Source organism: Amborella trichopoda, chromosome 7, assembly GCF_054954075.1.
Source record: "Amborella trichopoda isolate Santa Cruz 75 chromosome 7, AtrichopodaSantaCruz75HAP2 v2.0, whole genome shotgun sequence".
NCBI classification, from domain to species: Eukaryota; Viridiplantae; Streptophyta; class Magnoliopsida; order Amborellales; family Amborellaceae; genus Amborella; species Amborella trichopoda.
Genome location: NC_142342.1, coordinates 15,788,007 through 15,809,565, shown reverse-complemented (window position 1 = coordinate 15,809,565; position 21,559 = coordinate 15,788,007). Strand labels below are relative to the sequence as shown.

Below are 21,559 nucleotides of genomic sequence, written 5' to 3'. Positions count from 1 at the left end.
AAAAGAGAAAGAAAAGAAAAAACAAATTTTTTTTTTCTTCCCCCTCATATGTCCTTCTCGGGACAATTGTTACTATCGAAGAGATATAATTTATACGTTAGAAACAAATAGTAAAATTTCGATGTGGGAAAAAATTAGAAAATACTTTTTGGTGTAGCAAGACATGCGAGCATATACAAGGAATGAAATTAGATATGGGCTAAAAAGCTTTTGATTACACAAAAAAGAAAAAAAAAAATAGAGAGAAAATAAAAAGGAGAAAAACTTAAAATAATGAAAAAAAAAAAGAAAAAAAATGAAGTAAAGGACAAAAATGGGGGAAAAAAAAAAAGAGAAAAAAAAAGAAAAAACACAAATTTTTCTTTCTTTTCTTTTCTTTTTCATTTCTTTTTTACTTTTATTTTTTTTTGGTTTTCCCCTTGTATGTCTTTGTTGGGACAATTGTTACTACCGAAGAGATACAATTTATATGTTAGAAACATATAGTAAAACTTTGTTGTGGGATAAAATAGAAAGTACTTTTTGTTGTGGCATGGCATGCAAGTATCTGCAATTCTTAGGAATGAATTAGACATAGGCTAAAGCTTATGACTACACAGAAGAGAGAAAAAAAATATAGAGGAAAGAATAAGGAGAAAAAATGAAAAAAAAAAAGAAAAAAGAGAAAAAAAGAAGAAAAGGAAGAAAAAATAAAAGGGAAAAAAAAAAAAATTACCCCTCCCCCTTCCCTCGTATCTCCTTGTTGGGACAATTGTTACTATCAAAGAGATACAATTTATATGATAGCAATATATAGTAAAATTTTGATATGGGACAGAAACAAAAAAATACTTTTTGGTGCGGCAAGGCATGCGAGCATATACAATTATTAGGATTGAAATTACATATGGGCTAATGCTTATGACTACACAGAAAAGAAAAATAAATTAAAGAGAAAAGAAAAAGGTGAAACCCTGAAAAAAAGAAAAAAAAAAGGAAAAAAGAAAAAAAGAAAAAGAAAAAAGAGAGAATGAAGAAACGAGGGAAAAAATAAAAGAAAAAAAAAGGAAAAAAAACAAAAAAAAAAATTTCTGTTTTTTTTTTGTTTTTTCCTTCTCAAATGTCATTGTTCAGACAATTGTTATTGTCAAAGAGATACAATTTATATGTTAGTAACATATAGTAAAATTTCGATGTGGGACAAAAACCGAAAATACTTTTTAGTGCGGCATGGCACTCGAGAATATATACAATTGTTAGGATTTAAATTAGATATGGGCTAAAGCTTATGACTACACAGAAAAGAAAACAAAAATAGAGAGATAATAAAAAGAAAGAAACTAAATAAATGAAAAATAAAAAAAAGAGAAAAAAGAAAGAAAAGAAAGAAAAGAAAGGAAAAATAAAGCGAAAAAAAGGGATTTTTTTTTTCTTCTCTTATTATTATTTTTTTTCCCCCTTGTATGTCATTGTTGGAATAATTGTTACTATTAAAGAGATACAAAAACATATAGTAAAATTTCGATGTGGGACAAAAACAGAAAATACTTTTTGGCGCGGCAAGGCACGTGAACATATACAATTGTTAGGATTGAAATTAGATATAGGCTAAATCTTAGAACTACATAGAAAAGGAAAAGAAAATGGAGAGAAAATAAAAAGGAGAAAAACTGAAAAAAAAAAAATAAAAATAGAGAAAAAATGAAGAAAAGCTAGAAAAAACTCGAGAGAAAAAATGAAGAAAAGGAAGAAAAAAAAGCAAGAAAAAAACACAAATTTTTTTTTTATCTCCTTTTTACTTTTTCTCCCCCCCTCGTATGTCCTTGTTGGGACCAATGTTACTACCGAAGATAGACAATTAATATGCTAGAAATATATAGTAAAATTTCGATGTGGGACAAAAACAAAAAATACTCTTTGGTGCCGCAAGGCACGCGAGCATGCACAATTGTTACGATTGAAATTAGATATGGGCTAAAGCTTATGACTATACAGAGAAGAGAAAAAAAGATTGAGGGAAAATAAAAAGGAAAAAGAATGAAAAAAATGAATTAAAAAAAAAAAAAGCCAACAAAAACAAGAAAAGGAAGATAAAAAATAAAGACAAAAAAGAGGAGAAAAACAATTTTTTTTTTTTTTTATACCACTCATATGTCCCTTTTGGGACGATTGTTACTAACGAACAGATACTATTTATATGTTAGAAATATATAGTAAATATTCGAAATGGGACAAAAACAGAAAATACATTTTGATACGCAAAGCACGCGATCATATACAGTTGTTAGGATTGAAATTAGATATGGGCTAATGCTTATGACTACACAGAAAGAAAAAAACAAACAGAGAGAAAAGAAATGGAAAAATAATGAAAAAAAAAAATGAAAAAAAAAAAGAAAGAAAGAAAAAAGTAGAGAAAGATGAAAAAAACAAAGAGTACAAAATGAACAAAAAGCAAGTTTTCTTTTCTTGTCTGTTTTTTTTTTTCCTCTTGTATGTCCTTGTTGGGTCAATTGTTACTATCAAAGAGATACAACTTATATGTTAGAAACATATATTAATATTTCGATGTGGGACAAAAACATAAAATATTTTTTGGTGCGGCAAGACACGCGAGCTTATACAATTGTTAGGATTGAAATTAGATATGGGCTAAATCTTATGAATACACAGAAAAGAAAAAAAAATGGAGAGAAATTAAAAAGGAGAAAAACTTAAACAAATGAAAAAAAAAAAAAAAGAGATAAAATGAAAAAAAGGAAGAAAAAGCAAAAAAGAAAAAAAAGAAAACTAACAAAAAGAATTTTTCTTTTTTTCTTTCTTTTTCTTCTCTCATTTTTTTTTTTCCCCTCTCGTATGTTATTGTTAGGATATCTGTTAGTATCGAAAAGATACAATTTATATGTTAGAAACATAGAGTAAACTTTCGATATAAGACAAAAACAGAAAATATTTTTTGTTGTGGCAAGGCTCGCAAGCATATACAAATGTTAGGATTTAAATTAGATAAGGACTAAAGCTTGTGACTATACAGAAAAGAAAAACAATTTTGAGAGATAAGAAAAAGGAGAAAAACTGAAAAAAAAAAAAAAAAAAAAAAAAAAAAAAAAAAATTTAAAAAAGACAAGAAGAAAAAAAAGAAGAAAAAGAAGAAAAAAAAAAAAGTAAAAAAAAAAAAAATTTTTTTTTCTTCCCCCTCAAATGTTCTTATTGAGACAATTGTTATTATCGAAGAGAAATAATTTATACGTTGGAAACAAATAGTAAAATTTCGATGTGGGAAAAAATTAGAAAATACTTTTTGGTGCGGCAAGACATGCGAGCATATACAAGGAATGAAATTAGATATGGGCTAAAAAGCTTTTGATACACAGAAAAGAAAAAAAAAAAAAAAATAGAGAGAAAATTAAAAGGAGAAAAACTTAAAATAATGAGAAAAAAAATGAGAAAAAATGAAGAAAAGGAAAAAAATGCAGAAAAAACATAAATTTTTTTTTCTTTTTTTTTCTTTTTCATATCTTTTTTACTTCTTTTTCTTTTTTTTTTTTGTTTTCCCCTCTGATGTCTTTGTTAGGACAATTGTTACTATCGAAGAGATACAATTTATATATTAGAAACATATAGTAAAATTTTGATGTGGGATAAAAATCGAAAGTACTTTTTGTTGCGGCAAGGCATGCAAATATATACAATTGTTACGATTTAATTAGATATGGGCTTACGCTTATGACTACACAGAAAAGAAAAAACAAATATAGAGAAAAGAAAAAGGAGAAAAAATGAAAAAGGAAAAAGAAAAAAATGAAAAAAAGAAGAAAAGGAAGAAAAAATAAAAGGGAAAAAAAAAAACAGAATTCATCCCCCCCCTCGTATGTCCTTGTTGGGACAATTGTTACTATCAAAGAAATACAATTTATATGATAGAAATATATAGTAAAATTTTGATATGGGATAAAAACAAAAAAATACTTTTTGGTGCGGCAAGGCACACGAGCATATACAATTGTTAGGATTGAAATTACATATGGGCTAAAGCGTATGACTACACAGAAAAGAAAAATAAATTAAAGAGAAAAGAAAAAGGTGAAACCCTGAAAAAATGAAAAAAAAAAGAAAAAAGAAAAAGAAAAAAGTGAAAGAATGAAGAAAAGGGGGAAAAAATAAAAGAGAAAAAAAAGGGAAAAAAAACAAATTTTTTTTTTTCTTCTGTTTTTTTTTTTTGTTTTTTCCATCTCAAATGTCATTGTTCAAACAATTGTTACTATCAAAGAGATACAATTTATATGTTAATAACATATAGTAAAATTTCGATGTGGGACAAAAACAGAAAATACTTTTTAGTGCGGCATGGTACTCGAGAATATATACAATTGTTAGGATTGAAATTAGATATGGGCAAAAGCTTATGACTACACAGAAAAGGAAAAAAAATAGAGAGATAATAAAAAGGAGAAAAACTGAAAAACAATGAAAAATAAAAAAATGAGAAAAAAGAAAGAATAAGAAGAAAAGAAAGGAAAAAAAAAGCGAAAAAAAGGGATTTTTTTTTTCTTCTCTTTTTTTTTTTTTTTTCCCCCTTGTATGTCATTGTTGGGATAATTGTTACTATCGAAGAGATGCAATTTATATGTTAGAAACATAAAGTAAAATTTTGATATCGGACAAAAGAAACTCTCCCTCTTTAAAAAACACTAATTGGTCAATATAAGTTAGAAACATAGGGAAATATCTTTGGAATACATGTGCCTTCCAAAAAAGAACTCCGGCCACAGTGCCTTTCGAAAATTCTGGCCCCAATGCCTTTAAAAAAGAAAAAGACCATCAGAGCTTTACTGAAAACCTGGTGTCTTTAAAGTAACAGCTGACACCTTGATCACGACGAAAGGGGGAATCACCCTCCTTGACATGTACTTCAATGGTGGGTTGCCCATGCTGGGGGCCATGTATGAGGACTTCATCCCCAGTAATGAGGTAATTTTTGGAACTCAACCCATCAATGGTGAACCACCCCCTCTAGGTCTTCGTGAGTTGTTTGAAATTTATCAACTCCTACTTTCAGAGACCAATACCAAATCCAAGATAGTTCATTTCAATGCATGGGGGGCTTTCTTTCATGGGAACCGTCAGGACAAAGCGGTACCCAATTCCAGTGCTGCTTGGGATGATGACGAGCAAGAGATGGAAAAAGAGACCAAGGATGTTGTGAGCCCTCCCAGAAGACCTGACAAGGACCATGTATACTTGGCTGCTTACCTTACTCTCCTGTTGTACAAATTGCACTCCCAGGATCAAGTGGAAATGCTATCCACCCTGGTTGCTTCTTTGTGTCCTGTAGGCTTGCTCAAGGGCATTAGTATACCCTAGCCCAACCAGTTCTCTATAGCATATGCCACGGTTTAGGGGCAATTTCATGTGGTAAAGCAACATCCAAAGATAACAAGAGCGAGTCTTTTGATGGCAAAGCCCTTCTTGGCCGTTTCAAAACGGGTTTCCCTGTCCACTATATCTTTGGTTGGCTCTCAGCATACTTTCCTAAGAAGGAGTCTGGTCCTTATACCCCTGGAGCATATGAGATTAATGAAGACTTTTCGAGGTATGCTTGCCCCCAATGCTGAGGATTGCTGGGATGAAGGCCATATTAAAAGGACCAGATGAGGCACGTTGATTCCTGGCTGATAGCTCTTTCTTCTCTTGTGGAAGCCCCTTTCCTGTAGGCAGCCCCACTGACCGTGTCTACACATATACTTTTGGTGAGGTCTTTGATGGGAATTCCACTAAGACCTGAGAAGCCGTGTATCTCCTAAGTGTTAGGGGATGCATCTTGCCTTATAGGGGTGTTGGAGATAATAATCTTGAAGGCTACTTTCCCCACAGGTTCGCACACTGGCATAGCATAGACCAAGGGTGCTCCTTCTTAGTGTTTTTACTGGCTTGAGCAAGTTTGTCATCCCCCATTATGGTTGTATCGGCCATGTCACTGAGGGTTATTGGCGGTGGTAGAACATCACAACCGTTCTTACTGGAAGGCAACCATACATGGAAGGCCATCAATAGTATCAGCATGATACAAGGCACATGAAGCATTTCACACCTCCAATCTTCTTCAAAGTTTGCGAACTCGATTTCCCCTTAAACTGGAAGGGGCTTGGTATACCTTGATCTCTAGCCATGGACCATACTGGCATCCAATATCTCTCTCTTGAAGGTCAAACTAGGTCTTTATTTGATGACCTTTGTTCTATCTTCAAGTGGACCTAGGGTCATGCTGTCCCTGGTTATGAAGATCATCCTATTCAATACCTTAATGCTTTAATAGGGAATGGGTCACATTCTGCTCCAACTGCCAAATCTAGTGCTCCTTCAAAGTCAGGAGATGAGGCAACCCTAGAGAAGAGAGTAAACAATAAAGGGACAAAGAAGAAGGACATAAAGAGCCCCGAACCCAGTAAAAGCAAAATCAGTTTTACATCCCATAAAAGTTTTTATCATAAATTCATCTCAATTACAAAAATAAAAATTATGAGCTTCAATTAAGACGACTCCTATAATCAGCCACATCCGCATCACAAGGTCATTTCTGAACTCAGACCACTCATCTCTCTCCCTTTGACTCCTCCCAAATACTTCCGACTTTGGAACTTCTACTAACGGTGGCTGGTTTTGATCAGTTATTATATCTTCACAATCAAGAAGGTCACTGTCTTCACTTATAATGAAATTGTGTAAAATACAGCATGCAACAACTATCTTGACTTGTGTTTTGATTAGATAGGTAGTAGCCACTTTCAAGATATAGAAACATGCATTCAAAACTGTAAAAGCACGTTCAATGACATTTCTGAGCGAGGAATGTCGTTTATTAAACAACTCCTTGTAGTTCTGTGGTCTTTCTCTACCACAACCATAGTCATTCAAATGGTAACGAGTACTACGATAAGGGACGAGAAATCCTTGGATATTATGGTACCCGGTATTGATAAGGTAGTATTTTCTTACAAAATGAATATTTGATTGAGATTAAAATCAATTGGTAATACATTGTCCCACATTACCCAACATATTGCCATACAAGTCTTTGGAGTCGATTTGTATGTTAGACGTCAAATGGCTAAAGGTTTAAGGTTTTGAAGGAGTTAGAGTAAAGGGTTTTTGTTTTTTAGGTTGAATGTGGTGTTAAGGGAATTGGAATGAGAAAGTTTGTGATTTCCATGGTGTTTGTGATTTCTATGTTTGTTTAAGTATGAATATAAGGAAATGCCATGAAAATTTTTAGTTTTTTGAATGTGTTCTCACTCTTGAGCTGATGACTGTTTTGGGAGGTTAAGAAATTTTTTTTTTTTATAAGTCTTATTGGACGTTAGGAAACGTAAATGAGGATCTTCAAATTTTTTATTTGGGTTTTTACGCTTTTGGTTATTTCTGTTGTGATCAATACTACCTTTTGGACATCTTGTATGGTTTTGCATAAACATCACAGAATGGAGTGGGATAAACATCACGGTATGGAGTGGGATAGGTATTGGGGAAGAATACTTTGAATTCGTCGTCAAGTAAGTAATTTTTGGTTCCAAAGGAATTGGAACTAAGAATTGTTATGTTTTCTATTTTTTTGTTTTTGGTGCCTTCTTAAGATTGCTAGAACTTGCTTATAATTATTCTTTTCTGTGACTTCTAAAAGTGCACTTGCTTATAATTATTCTTTTCTGTGACTTCTGAAAGTGCACTTGCTTATAATTATTCTTTTCTGTGCCTTCTAAAAGTGCACTTGCTTATAATTATTCTTTTCTGTGACTTTTAAAAGTGGTGGTTGTGGAAATAGCACAAATGTTAGAGTTGAATGTTAGGGAAACGATACTTAAAGGTTTCCATTCATCCATTAACCATATTTTTATTTAATAAGTCTTATAGGTATTTAGGAAATGGAAATGAGGATCTTTAATTTCTTTTTTTTTCTCTTTTGGTTATTTCTGTTGTTGATCAATACTACATTTTGGGACTTCCGGCAACCATCACAGTATGGAGTGGGTGAACATCACAGAGTGGGATAGGCATTGGGGAAGGCATTAGGGAAGGTTACTTTGGAATCGAACTATCAAATGGGTAATTTTTGGTTCTAAAGGAATTGGAACTGAGCATAGTTATGTTTTCTATTTGTATGTTTTTTTTTTTGTGCCTTCTTAAGATTGCTAGGACTTGCTTATATTACTCTTTTATGTGACTTCTAAACTTGCTTATATTACTCTTTTCTGTGACCACTAAAAGTGGTGGTTGGGGAAATCTTGAATGTTTGGGAAAAGATATTTAAAGGTTTCCATTCATCCATTGTCCATCTTATTGATAGTTTGTCTCACTCACATTGACACACTCCTGGAGAATGCTACAATATGAATATAAATCATGCAGTTCATGCGTAGAACGGCTGTAGGCTGTGGTCAAGCACATAGTGTCCAACACTATCCCTTGTTAGAGGAAACCTAAGTTATGTGCAAATATTTAATGTCTAACTTTGCAACATAATGACAATATATTGTGCACTGTTCACCAAAAACTCGTTGCTGAGAAAGCAATCTTTGCATGTAACAATTGTTTTACGAAGAGCTAATGCCTGTCTCTAAACATAGCCTTTGTGCTATTTTTATCTTGTGAATTGTTTATAATACAACTGCAGTAGCCAGTACATGGAGCTATCTCTGTATTTGAATGCTGATCATCCTCAATACATTTATTTCGAGCATGGTATTATAGCCTGGACTAGCTATTGATTGGTGTATTTGACTATCACAAGCTATTGTTCTCGCTATTTGACGGTGAGTCTCTCTCTCTCTCTCTCTAGTGACACGATTCTTTCTCGTTCTCTTCTCTGTAAGAGAATTGTGGCGTGTGAGAGAGAACAGGGGCTTCTCTGTCATCAGTTTGAGACCTGAGATTACATGAAAAAGAGGACCTAAATAAATTTCTTGTCTTTGGAGGATAATGGTATTTGATCGTTCTTAAACACCGTCCTCCTCTTGTTTTTGAGGATCCCTCTGTTAGAAAAGAAGTTAGTAGTAGTAGCAGTAGGGTGATAAGGGAGGGGGAAAATAAGGCATGGAGAAACACCAGCATCGACAGGAGGTTAGAGAGAGAAGAATCGCCAATGCCGATGTGGGATGCAATTCTCATTTTTGGATTGATATATTCTCTCATTTGAAGTAGACGAGAAAAATTGAGAAGGAAACAGTCTTATTCTCAAGTAGATAGGAAAAGTTGGGAAAGGATGTAACACATGGTGGATTGGGGGGTTTTTAATAGTATTTCTCCTACAAAAAGAAAGCGGGAGAGATAATGGACTACAATTATAATTAAAGGGGGAGAGATAATGGACTACAATTATAATTTTTTTCTCTTAGGGCCTGTTTGGAAGGGAGAAAATTAAGGATTTTAGATATTTGAAATCCAAAAAAATATATAGATTTTCAATATCTAAGATTTTTGTCATGGATTCCTCAAATCTCTTGTTTGGATAAACTATACAAAATTTCTCCTTCTAAAATTTTAAGATACTCTCTCTCTCTCAAACTTAAAACTTGAGATAGTTTCCCTCATCAATAATTTTAATATAGTTTCTCTCTCTAAACATTTTTAAGTAGTTTCACTATCTAAAATATGGTATAGTTGCTCTCTCAAATTTCAAGATTCGTTCTCTTTCTAAAAAGCTAAAATTTGAGATAATTTCTCTTTAAAAATTTTGTGATGGTTTTTTTTTCTAAAATTTTTTATGTACCTTTTATCTCTAAAATTTGATATATCTCTTAAATTTTAAGATGCTTTCTCTCTCTAAAACTTCAAGTTTGAGATAGTTTCTCTATCTAAAATTTTGAAATAGTTTTTCCCTTTAAAAGTTGATATAGTCTCTCTAAAATTTGATATACTTTCTCTTTCTAAAGTTTAAAATTTGAGATACTTTCTCTCTCTAAAACTTAAATTTTGAAATAGTTTCTCTCTTTAAAAATTTCATTTACTTTCTCTATCTAAAATTTGATAAAGTTTATCTCTCCAAAATTTTAATATACTTTCTCTCTAAAAAATAAATTTTGGGATACTTTCTATCTCCAAAAATTTTGAGATAGTTTCTATCTCTAAATTTTTTAGGTAGTTTCTCTCTCGAAAATTTGATATAGTTTTTATCTTTAAAATTTTAATATATTTTCTCTCTCTAAAATTCCAAATTCGAGATAGTTTCTCTCTAAAAAGCATATATTTCTCTCTCTAAATTTTCTTGAATTTATAATAAATTCTCTCTAAAACTTTAAAAATAGTTTCTCTCTCTACAATTTTAAGAATATTTTCTCTCTAAAACATAAGATCGATTATAGTTTCTCTCTCTAAAATTAAAATATGAGATTTGTTTCTCACTCTAAAAGTTTTGAAATAGTTTCTCTCTCTAAAAAATTGAGAGTTTAATTTGCAATTACTTTCTCTTTATAAAATATGATCGTTTCTCTCTAAAACTTAAATTTGAGATGGTTTCTCTCTCTAAAATTTTGAGATAGTTTATCTCTCTAAAATTTCTCTATCTAAAATTTTAACATACTTTTTCTCTCTAAAATTTTAACATACTTTTTCTCTCTAAAATTTTAACATACTTTCTCTCAAAAAGTTAAAATTTGAGATAGTTTCTCTTTCTAAAATTTTCTCTCTAAAAAAATTTGGTACTCTCTCTCTAAAATTTTAACATACTTTCTCTCTCTAAAATTTTAACAGACATTGTCTCTATAAAAGTTAAAATTTGAGATAGTTTCTTTCTCTAAAATTTTAAGATAGTTCATATCTCTAAATTAATGGTAATTTCTCTCTCTAAAATTTTAACATACTTTCTCTCTCTAAAATTTTAATATACTTTCTCTCTCTAAAAGTTAATTTGAGGTAGTTTTTTTCTCTAAAAATTTTGAGATGGTTTCTCTTTACAAAATTTAAGTATATTCTCTCTCTAAAATTTTCTTACCTACCAAATGCTCCTTATGTTCGGGTCGAGGGAGGGTGTGAAATCCATAGGCCTTGGAAATGCAAAAAAACATGTTTTTGACTGGAAATGAAATCATGGAAAAGTAGGTTTTATTTCCATAATTTTGATTTTTTTGATTTTAAGTATCCTAGTCATTAAGCAATCCAACGGGTGGATTTGGCAATATCCAAGATATTAAGGATCCATGCCTTAAAATCCATGTACCCAGCAAGCCCTTAGAGTTTGTTAGTTGCCATGCCCTTGTGTCTGTAGATTACTGTTCAAATTCCCATTTGTGAACAGGTGGGCTCTTCCTGATCCTGCCGTGGAGCATTACCTCATCTTCATTGACTTCTTGAATGTGGATTAGGCCCAGTTAATTTGTAAACATGCATCTAGACAATCCAGAATTTTGGGTTTTGGTGGAAGAGTGGTGGAATCTTAATGTAGTAGATGATGCGGTGGGGGAAAACTATTAGTGTTAAATGGTAACCTTAAGGAGGTGGAATCAACCTTTTGGTAAAAGTATATGGAAGGTGAAGTTCCCAGGAAATGTGATATACACTTTTTTCAATATTACTTCTCATGTCCGACTCCCAAAATAACCTACCCAAAAGAAAAGAGAATTACATAGGGACTTCTTGTATCAAGACAATGATGAAGCGTACAAGTATGATTTGTCAAACGGGAGGAGAGTTGTCAGCCCATGAATAATGAGGCTTAGGATATGACATTCTAAGGTACGTGGTGCTAGTATGTTCTGGGTTGTGTTAGGTAGGCAGCTAACGTAAAACTTTATAAAAGCTTTTCATGAATCTTGAACGCGCATAATGACGGATCAAAATTCACGTTGCCGATATCAAATAGTTGGAAAAAAAGCTCTGATGATGATTTGATTATCACAAATCAAACATCGACAATCATGGGAGAGAATCTCCATCCAGCTCTAGAGCAATTTATTTTTAAGAAATAAATTATGCAGCCGTAGCTATAATAACAGAGTTCAGTGCTTTGTTTCAGCGCATGTTTTAGATACCAATCCTTGCTTTTGGTTAGACAAATGTATAGGGACTAAGAAATGCAAGAAAGTCAGTAATATCTTTAGGAACAGTGAAGTCAGTGAAGAAAATTATGGAGTTCCAGATATATGAAGTGTAAGGAAAACAACTTCTTGTTGATTTCTGTTAATGTCCTTGAGGATTTTTCTAGCCCTGACATATTCAGTATTGCATAATTTCTTTTGATTGTGAAGTATTATTGCATAGTTACTTTGGGTAAGATATATTTTTGTTTGTTATAACCTGCCTTCCTGAGATCATATCTTTATGTCCAATCAACTTCCTGGTTCACATTGAAGGTTCCCAATCCGAGCTACATTACTTTTAGAGACAGTAATGTCCTCAGCACAAGGAAGAAGATGAGACATTCAAAACAGCATAGCGAAAAAAAATAAAAAATAGAAACGAAAAATAGCTGAAAAGAAAGGAAAATCCTTTGTGCTTCTTTAAAATCAGATCATTCTATGGATGTGTGAAATCTTGCATAGCCAACCCTTGGGGCTTGCTATTCATCAAGAAAAAACCCTTTGAGCATGCTTAATATTTCAAAACATGTAGTACCTGCTTCAGTTTGCAAAGATGTTTAGTATAGTGCGATCTCTGATTGTTTGCAAGCATATAGATTTCTATTTTCTTTTCTTATTAAATGAATGCGGTTATAACCCAACTGCTAGGTGTTATTTTGTCAAAGGTGATGCCATTGTTTTATAAATACATTCTTAGAATGAAAATTCAATAGAATCTTGTCCCACTAACAAAGAAGTATAAAGCACAGTGTAGTATGTGGATTGTTTTAGATGCTTCACAATTGATACTCAAAGAGCTGGAAAATACTTTGTCTCGGTTTGGAAAGGTTGTAGTTTGACTAGCTTCATTTGAATTGGGGTTTGTTTTTGCGTGGTGAATTTTCTAGTGATATTTACTATCCTCAAAAAATATTATCATCGAGACTTAGAAGATAGGTTTTGTTTTGGTAATTTGGTTTGATCGACAGAGCAGCAAAACCAGGTTTGATTTGTTTTCCTAAATAAACAGAGCAGCAAACCCAGGTTTGATTTGTTTTCTTTTTCACCTCTTGGGGAATTGTTTCTTAGGGATAGTGCATATCTTTAACAACCAAATTTTACCAGTTTCCATTTAATATCTGAAGGGACTAACTTTGGTATGGTATACAGATTCATTTTATTTTTTTTCAAGTCTTACTGAAATATAGGTTAATGTGATGTTGCATGGATGATACATGAGTTGGCTTTCGGTGATCCACTGGTTTGGTTGGAATCTATCTTATGATACATTTTCTAGTGTCTTGCAAGAAGCAGTGAGATTATGGTTAGCAGAATCCAGGTTTTGAAGTCCATGTTACTTCTATAGTATAAGGTCGATGCCTTAGATATGTATCCAAGGAGATCAGTGACACATTGTCTACTACCCAAGTACTTTGGGAAATTTTGGTACTACTTGGGTGTATTTAAGGGCATGCATGTAACGCATATACTTATAGAGCAGGTTCTATGATCCATATATTGTCAGATTCTGGTTTGCCCCACCACTATTAGTCACTGTCCATGGATTTGAGGATGATGACCACAGACTTTCTATAGTTATGTGAACCATTAGCATCCTTCCCCTTGAAATAATATTTTCTGCGATATAGAATCAAGGGAATTTTATCAAAACAAACCTCAGATGTACCATTGTATTCATAAGTCAGAACTTGTGGGAGAGACTTTTCTGTTTCACCTTTCCATCAAAAGGTGTTTCAGTCAAAACCAGTTTCCTCAAGCTCTCCCAAACCCTCCTATGTCTCCCTCCTCTTTTCCTTCCTTGCGAAGGCCTATCTCCTTCAAACCTGTCTCCTCTCTCTCTAAACGGAGCACTCTGTCTTCTCTTGCTAGATCCGACTCTTCATCACCCACTTCTCAACACCTCCCTTCATCCTTGCAGTTAACACCACCCTTTTCTCTCTCTCCCCTCCATCTCCATCCTCTCTCTAGGCTTTCCAGACTTATCTTCCCTCAAACTGATTTCTCTCAATTCTTGGTTGCAACTGTTATCCTCTATTCCACAATCTGCACAAACACTCTGTTGGTTTGCAACTTCGCCATGGTAGTGATGTTGGGTTCATGTGGCCTTTAAAGGCCTTATGAGTGCTTGTAAAATGAAATGATATAAGGGAACATGAACTCAGTAGGAGTGTGGTCTCTCGTGGACCATACTAAGCAAACGATATTTGCAGATACCGAATTGTGCTTGAAGATCTAGGCCAATCGGTTGGAAAAAACCCATGTTACCTAGGCGTAAATAAAAAACCGAAAAGGGTTCTAATGGGTTAGCCCTTGATGAGGTCGGAAAACATACCAGGATGAGTGAGCCGAGGGATTGTGTGACCCTTTTGTGTGATGATGGCCTACAGAAATAGGGGCCAAAACCTCATCCATGTACCATCACACGGCATGCATATCGATAGATCGTTTGGGAAAGCTAGAAATCCACCTTTTAGGGTTAAGCGTATGCATGTGTGAGAGATACCCCTATGCACCATAAGAGCTATGGTCGCATCAGGTCTAAGTGACATTGACTCATCTTTAGGGGAGGACTTGAAATCCACAGACTGGGATTGCGATCCCTTGGCTTATCAACCGGACTTTAGTGACCTGCTAATGAGCCCCTGCTTGACCTGTGGGTCATGAGAAACACTGAGTAGGTCTGATAAAGCAAGTGTGGTCTGTAGTCCACAGTTGAAGGTGGAATGTCCCATGATTATTGATTCCTAAACCATATGGATCCTTTTCCAATCAAATTAATTTAATTGTGTTTATTTTATAATGAAAATTATTTTAAGATTATTATTTGAATTTTTATGAACCCATGGATATTTTATTTATAATTTTTGGATTTATAAAATTCAAGATATTGATTTTACAATTGTTTAAATATTCAAATAATATTCTATACTTCTTTTTATTAATTTATATATATATATATATATCATGGGGGCCTATTGTGCACATGGGACCGCCATATTTTTAGAAGGTGGGGCCCCATGAGTGCCTCCCTTGGGTGGCACACCCCACCCTTATTCTCTTTCCTATTTTTTGGTGATATGGCATGTGACCATATGGTTGGAAGATATTGACTAACTATTGACTTGCTATATTTTTAAAAGATTTTGTGGAAAGATTGAGTAGGCTTATGCTATTTTAAAGTCTGCACAATATTTTGATTTGATTTAATTTATTTAATTTTTATTGATTAGAAAATGGTTTAGGAAAGGGGGATAATGGTTCATGCACCTTCTATAATGTTGATGACCCATTTATAGAATGGATGACTCAAGATCTCTCACCCCACAAGTCACCCTTGATCGACAGTCTATGTTCAATCCTACAAGAAGAGGCAAGCCAAAGAAAACCCTAAGAAACCCTAATCTTAATTAAAGCCTATAAAAAATGATTGTCTACCAAAAAATCTCTACACGTTATCTTTTTATTTCTGTCTCTTAAGAAAGTTTCTCACTCTCATGTTTGATCTCTCTCTCGCACATTGTGAAAGAACCTAAGGGTTTAAGTTATGAAGTTTTTCTCTCTCATATCTCTCAAATATAGATTTATGGCTAAGGGTTTTAGTGTTTAGCAAAAAAAGAATCCATCTCTCTCAAACTAGGTTGCTAAGAGAATTCACTTAGGGTTTGAGTTTGTGATCAAAGTTATTCATGTTCCATTAGTGTGGCTTGGCCGAAATTTGCATTCCCGGTTCGAGATTGAAGCTAGACCGTTGATCTCACGCCATCGGATGATGGTGACTTGGTGTGGGGTGTAATAAGCTCGGTTGAGGTAATCTTCGTCACTCTTCCTTTTGTTTCTTGCAATCTTATCTTTTATTCTCAAGCATAGTGCATAGTTGTTTCAATGACATCAAGTTGTTAAGATCTTAGTTTTATTGTTATGTTGATTTTATTTTGAAATTTATCTTATTATAATAAGACCACATGTAAACGATCTTTCGCAAAAAGAAAAGGGTGAAAAAAAAAAAAAAAAGTATTTCCCAGTAAATGATCACATAAGTCTTTCTTTCATTGGTATCAGAGCTATTGATACTTGTTGTCATTAGTTATCTTTTCTCTTTATTAAGTTTAGATCAAGCTTGAGAATGAGATAAAAGAAAGCTTATGACCTTGTGGTAAAGAAATACACACATAGTTAAGAATTATTTAAATAGTCAAACACTGAAAAAGCACTTTGCATAATGAGTATTCTAGGCTATTTTGGAGTAGAGATATGAAGAATATAATGAGGTATTTTTTTATTACATACTTCAGTGATATTTTGTGTATTTAAGTGTAGGATTTACCTGCAAAATTTCAGTAGGAGATCCTATAGGAATTGAGATTTATGGACTCAACAATGAAGGGTCCCAGTTCTGACTATGCAAAATTTAGGAACTATCAATTGAGTTCCGTGATTTTTCTCACCAATATTATGATTTTATTTATAACTGAAAAAATTGAATTGTAACTTATAAAATTGAGTCTACTAACAAAAAAAGAGTTTCATCAAGAAATTCCTTGTGGTTTGAAAGATATGATCAATTTATTGAAAGGTGAAAATTATTTTCATGACTTGGAAGTTAAGATTTAATTTCTATTCTTAACAGATTATTTTATGATCCACACTAAATTTTTAGACTTCCATTATGAGTCTATTTTCTAACAAAATTTATTTAAAAGAGAAATATCTATAAGAAGAGAGGAATAAAAATTTTGGATTGAAGAGAGGTTATTCTGAATTTTCTGTAATTTGGTATGTCTTTCATTGAAGACATGAATAATTATATTTATCAAGCCTATTAAACAGAGTGATATAAGGCTTGTGAAAATAGAGGTGTTACTATTATGTGTCTCATTTCAAACAAAATTTGCTTGAAAGAGAAGCTCCATGATGGTAGAGAGAAAAAATAATTTTACTGCAAAGTGTTCATCCTGGAATTATGCAGTATGATTTATTCTGTGATGTAAATGTCACTTATTTATTTCTCTGAAAAAATTTATTATTTGGTATTCAAACTACAATAATATGATTTGGTTTTGAGACTAGTTTTCAATACAAAAGATTTCATGAAGAAATTATGAGGATTGAGGGAAACAAATTTTTTATTAAGAGGTGCTCAACCAGATTTTCAACTAAAAAAATTGCATTGTGACTTAAATGTCACTAAAATGAATATTCACTAAATGGTATGATTTAGGGATGGAACTGAGCACTATTTTATATTTTTTTTTAGTCTATTTCAATACTAAAAAAGATTCAAAGATTAACTCTTTATGAGTTGAGAGATATCATATTTTTATCATGGGATGCTCAAGTTCTATTCTGCAGTAAATTAAAAGGATGTGGCATGTTAAGACACATCTTTGGATTCCTAATTATGAAAACCTTTTTTTAGGGCTCAGTTAAATAAGGTTTATAGTGTGCTATGAGTATCGTTTATTATAATAAAACTTTAGAGAGATGTAATACAGAGTTGACAAGATATGACACTCTATGTGAAGAGTATTCGATTTGGGAATAACAGAAAGAAGAAGAAACACAATACCTATAAAAACATATTGGTTTCTTCGAAATGAAGGGATATATAGAGAGACTTGGTGGTAGCATAGAAACGCTAAAGATCAGTGGGACAGTCGAAATTGTGATATTTAAAATAATGGGATGAAGAAGATATTTTTTTCACTCTGTAAGACAAGAGAATCTAAGTGCCCATGTGAAACCAATGACCAATATATTCTCCATAAGTTGCGTGCACTTCCAAAATCACAAAAGCTTGTCAAACAAGTAAAAACGATGAATCAAGAAAGCCTAAGTACCACACTACATGGTTTTGAGGTATGAAATCTATCCCACATTATAGGGAAAGGTCATATAGAGAAAGATAATTCAATAACTTTGTTTAATGTGCTTTGATTATCTTTTGGCTAATTGTTTTATGAATATGTATGGAGTGTATAGAAATTAAGTGATAAGTGCTAACAAATTTGAAAGTGCCGGTTTTGAATACCTTGTATTTTTGTGCCTCCTTGTGCTTGAGTATGAACTATTGAAGGTAGTAATACACAGGGAGATGTGATTTGATCAAGGGCTTTGAGCCCTAAGGATGAAATATGAGAGATGGGTGTGTCTCATTCAAATATGTAAGCACAAAGGGACAGTTCCGATGGAACTTGGTCTTGGTGACCATCTTCTCAATAATGTCTATAATATGATGTGTTGCATGTGATGATGATCTCTTGATAAATTCTCCATAATTATCAAAAAGGAAGCATTTTGTCAAGGCTTTAATAGATATTATTTAGTTGTGCTTTATTTTGGATAAAACTATAAGATGGTATGTATGATTTGTTTTTATAACCATGAACTTGACTTGGTGGGAAATTAAAGGTGAATGCGAAAAAATGATTTATGAAGGCTAAGCATGTATTTTATAATTAATGATTTGAGAAAAACCTAAGTCTATGAATATGGTTTTGAGAAAACCACAGTCTTGTAAGGTCCATTAAGTTTTTATGAAAATCATTTTAAACTGTCATACTATTATATAACTATTGCTTGTGGATGCATATATATATATATATATATATATACCAAGTCAATTTTTTTTATTAAAAAGAAAAACATTGTGCTTGAAGGTATTTATAAAAGTGGGAAAAATCTATCTTGCATATTTCTTAAATGCCTATATGCCTTGACCCATGTTTCTAGTTATTTAGAATCCTCGATTACCTAAGACTTTGAACCATAAGGAATGTTGTAGAAATGCCTTCATGCTGGGCTTCCCTGACACATATTGTATTGATTAGATAACTTGGTTTATATGAATTTACTACCAAGATGTCTAGTGTGCTTTAACCTTTGTGGTTCATGAAGGTTTTTGCATATCGTGAAACCAGCGGGTATTGAATTACATATTGCATGAGACTTGATACGCTACCTCATGATATATGCATAAGAATGTTGAGAATGTATATGTTGTATGTGCAATGATTGAGTGGGAGCTGCTACAGTCCCACATTTTTTAGCTGCTTGGATATTCAGATATATATAGGTGCAAGCTATCTCAGAAATCTAGATGATGCAAAGTCTACATTTGGATATGTGTTCATGCTTGGAGGGGATGCAGTTTCTTGGAAATCAAAGAAATAGGATGTGACGAAATTGTCCACCATGAAGTCAGAGTACGTAGCATGCTGTTTGGTAATCGGGGAGACCATATGGATTAAGAAACTTCTTAATTGACTTGACTTTCACCTCGTGCGTATTGAGGCAGTAAGAATTTTATGCGACAACAAGGTGACGATATGTGTGTCAAATGAGCCACGATTCCATAAGAACTCCAAGCATATAAAACCATATTTTTATCACCTGAAGAATGAGGAGAGATTGAAAAAGATCTAGATCCAGATAAACTAAATATTCCAGTGGGAGCACCTGCTTGTATTTGACATGCTAAATGGAACAACAGACTATAATGTTGTTCTCCCATGGAACCCAAATGTTTGGTGCTAGTTGTATGGCTATAAAAATGAGCAGCTTATTTGAAGAACTCTTTTGAGCCCATGAACATACAACCCCATGCGATGAGGGTACGTAATCATCTTTTACAACAACAGGTCCATGATTCGCGATGTGATGTGAAAGATGATCTACAACCATATTTGGGATGAGATCCGAGCAACAAAGAGAGAAATGTATTGCCTCTATAAATCCTTTTGTAAAAGGATTGATGACAAAAACCATGATTAATGTATTAAGAGAATAAAAAAAGATGCTTGAGAGAGATTGTAATTGAGAGAGAGAGATGCGAAAGAGGGAAAGTGAGAATGTAAGGCCTTCAAAGGCCAAGTGGGAGATGTTGGGTTCATGTGGCCTTTAAGGACCTTATGAGTGCTTGTAAAATGAAATGATATAGTGGAACATGAACTCAGTGGGAGTGTGGTCCCTCGTGGGCCATACTAAGCAAACGATGTTTGTAATTACCAGACTGTGCTTGACGATCTAGGCCAATCGGTTGAGAAAAACCCACGTTAGTTAGGCATAAAGAACAAATCGAGAAGGGTTCTAATAGGTTAGCCCTTGATGAGGTCAGAGAATATGCTCGGATGAGTGAGCCGAGGGACTGTGTGACCCTTGTGTGTGATGGTGGCCTACAGAGACAGGGGCCAAAACCTCATCCATATACCATCACACGGCATGCATATCGATAGATCATTCAGGAAAGCCATAAATCCACCTTTTAAGGTGAAGCGTATGTATGTGCGAGAGATACCCCTATGCACCATAGGAGCTATGGTCGCATCAGGTCTAGGTGACCTTGACTCGTCTCTAGGGGAGGACCTGAAATCCAGAGACTGGGATTGCGATCCCTTGGCTCATCGGCCGGACTTTGGTGACCCGCTAATAAGCCCCTTATTGGACTGTGGGTCATGGGAAACATTGGGTCGATCTGATAAAGCAAGTGTGGTTTGTAGTTCACAGTTGAAGGTGGAGTGCCCCATGATTGTTGATTCCTAAATCATATGGATCATTTTCCCATCAAATTAATTTCATTGTGTTCGTTTTATGATGGAAATTATTTTTAGATTATTATTTGAATTTTTATGAACCCCTGGATATTTTATTTATAATTTTTGGATTAATAAAATTAAAGATATTGATTTTACAATTGTTTAAATATTCAAATTATATTCTAAAATCTTTTTATTAATTATACATATATAAAAATATTATGGGGGCCAATTGTGCACATAACCCGCCATATTTTTAGAAGGTGGGGCCCATGAGTGCCTCCCTTGGGTGGCACGCCCCACCCTTATTCTCTTTCATATTTTTTGGTGATATGGCATGTGGCCATATGGTTGGAAGATATTGACTAAATATTGACTAATTATATATATATAAAAATATTATGGGGGCCAATTGTGCACATAACCCGCCATATTTTTAGAAGGTGGGGCCCATGAGTGCCTCCCTTGGGTGGCACGCCCCACCCTTATTCTCTTTCATATTTTTTGGTGATATGGCATGTGGCCATATGGTTGGAAGATATTGACTAAATATTGACTTAATATATCGTTGAAAGATTTTGTGGAAATATTGAGTAGACTTGTGCTATTTTATGGTATGCATAATATTTTGATTAGAGTTAATTTATTTAATTTCTATTGATGGGAAAATGGTTTAGAAAAGGGAGATAATGGTTCATGATGTTGATGGCCCATCTATGGAATGGATGGCTCAGATCTCTCACCCCACAAGTCACCCTTGATCGACGGTCTATGTTCAATCTCACAAAAAGAGGCAAGCCAAATAAAACGCTAATAAACCCTAATCTTATTCAAAGCCTATAAAAAATGATTGCTTTGACCAAAAAATCTCTACACCTTATCTTTCTATTTATCTCTCTGAAGAAAGTTTTTCTCTCTCATGTTTGATCTCTCTCTCTCCCACATTGTAAAAGAACCTAAGGGTTTAGATTATGAAGTTCT

General features: G+C 33.4%; 1 long non-coding RNA gene across 2 annotated transcripts; it reads left to right on the top strand.

The window, feature by feature from the left end:
- The first annotated feature begins 7,798 nt into the window (after positions 1-7,798).
- LOC110006540 (uncharacterized) lies at positions 7,799-20,672 on the top strand. Of its 2 annotated transcripts, XR_016059098.1 has the most exons (4): positions 7,799-7,840; positions 7,995-8,079; positions 15,746-15,854; positions 19,195-20,672. It is a non-coding gene; the product is annotated as an uncharacterized LOC110006540 (long non-coding RNA). The 2 variants fall into 2 exon arrangements; XR_002279579.2 differs by lacking the exon at positions 19,195-20,672 and having other exon boundaries at positions 15,746-15,996.
- The last annotated feature ends 887 nt before the right edge of the window (positions 20,673-21,559 follow it).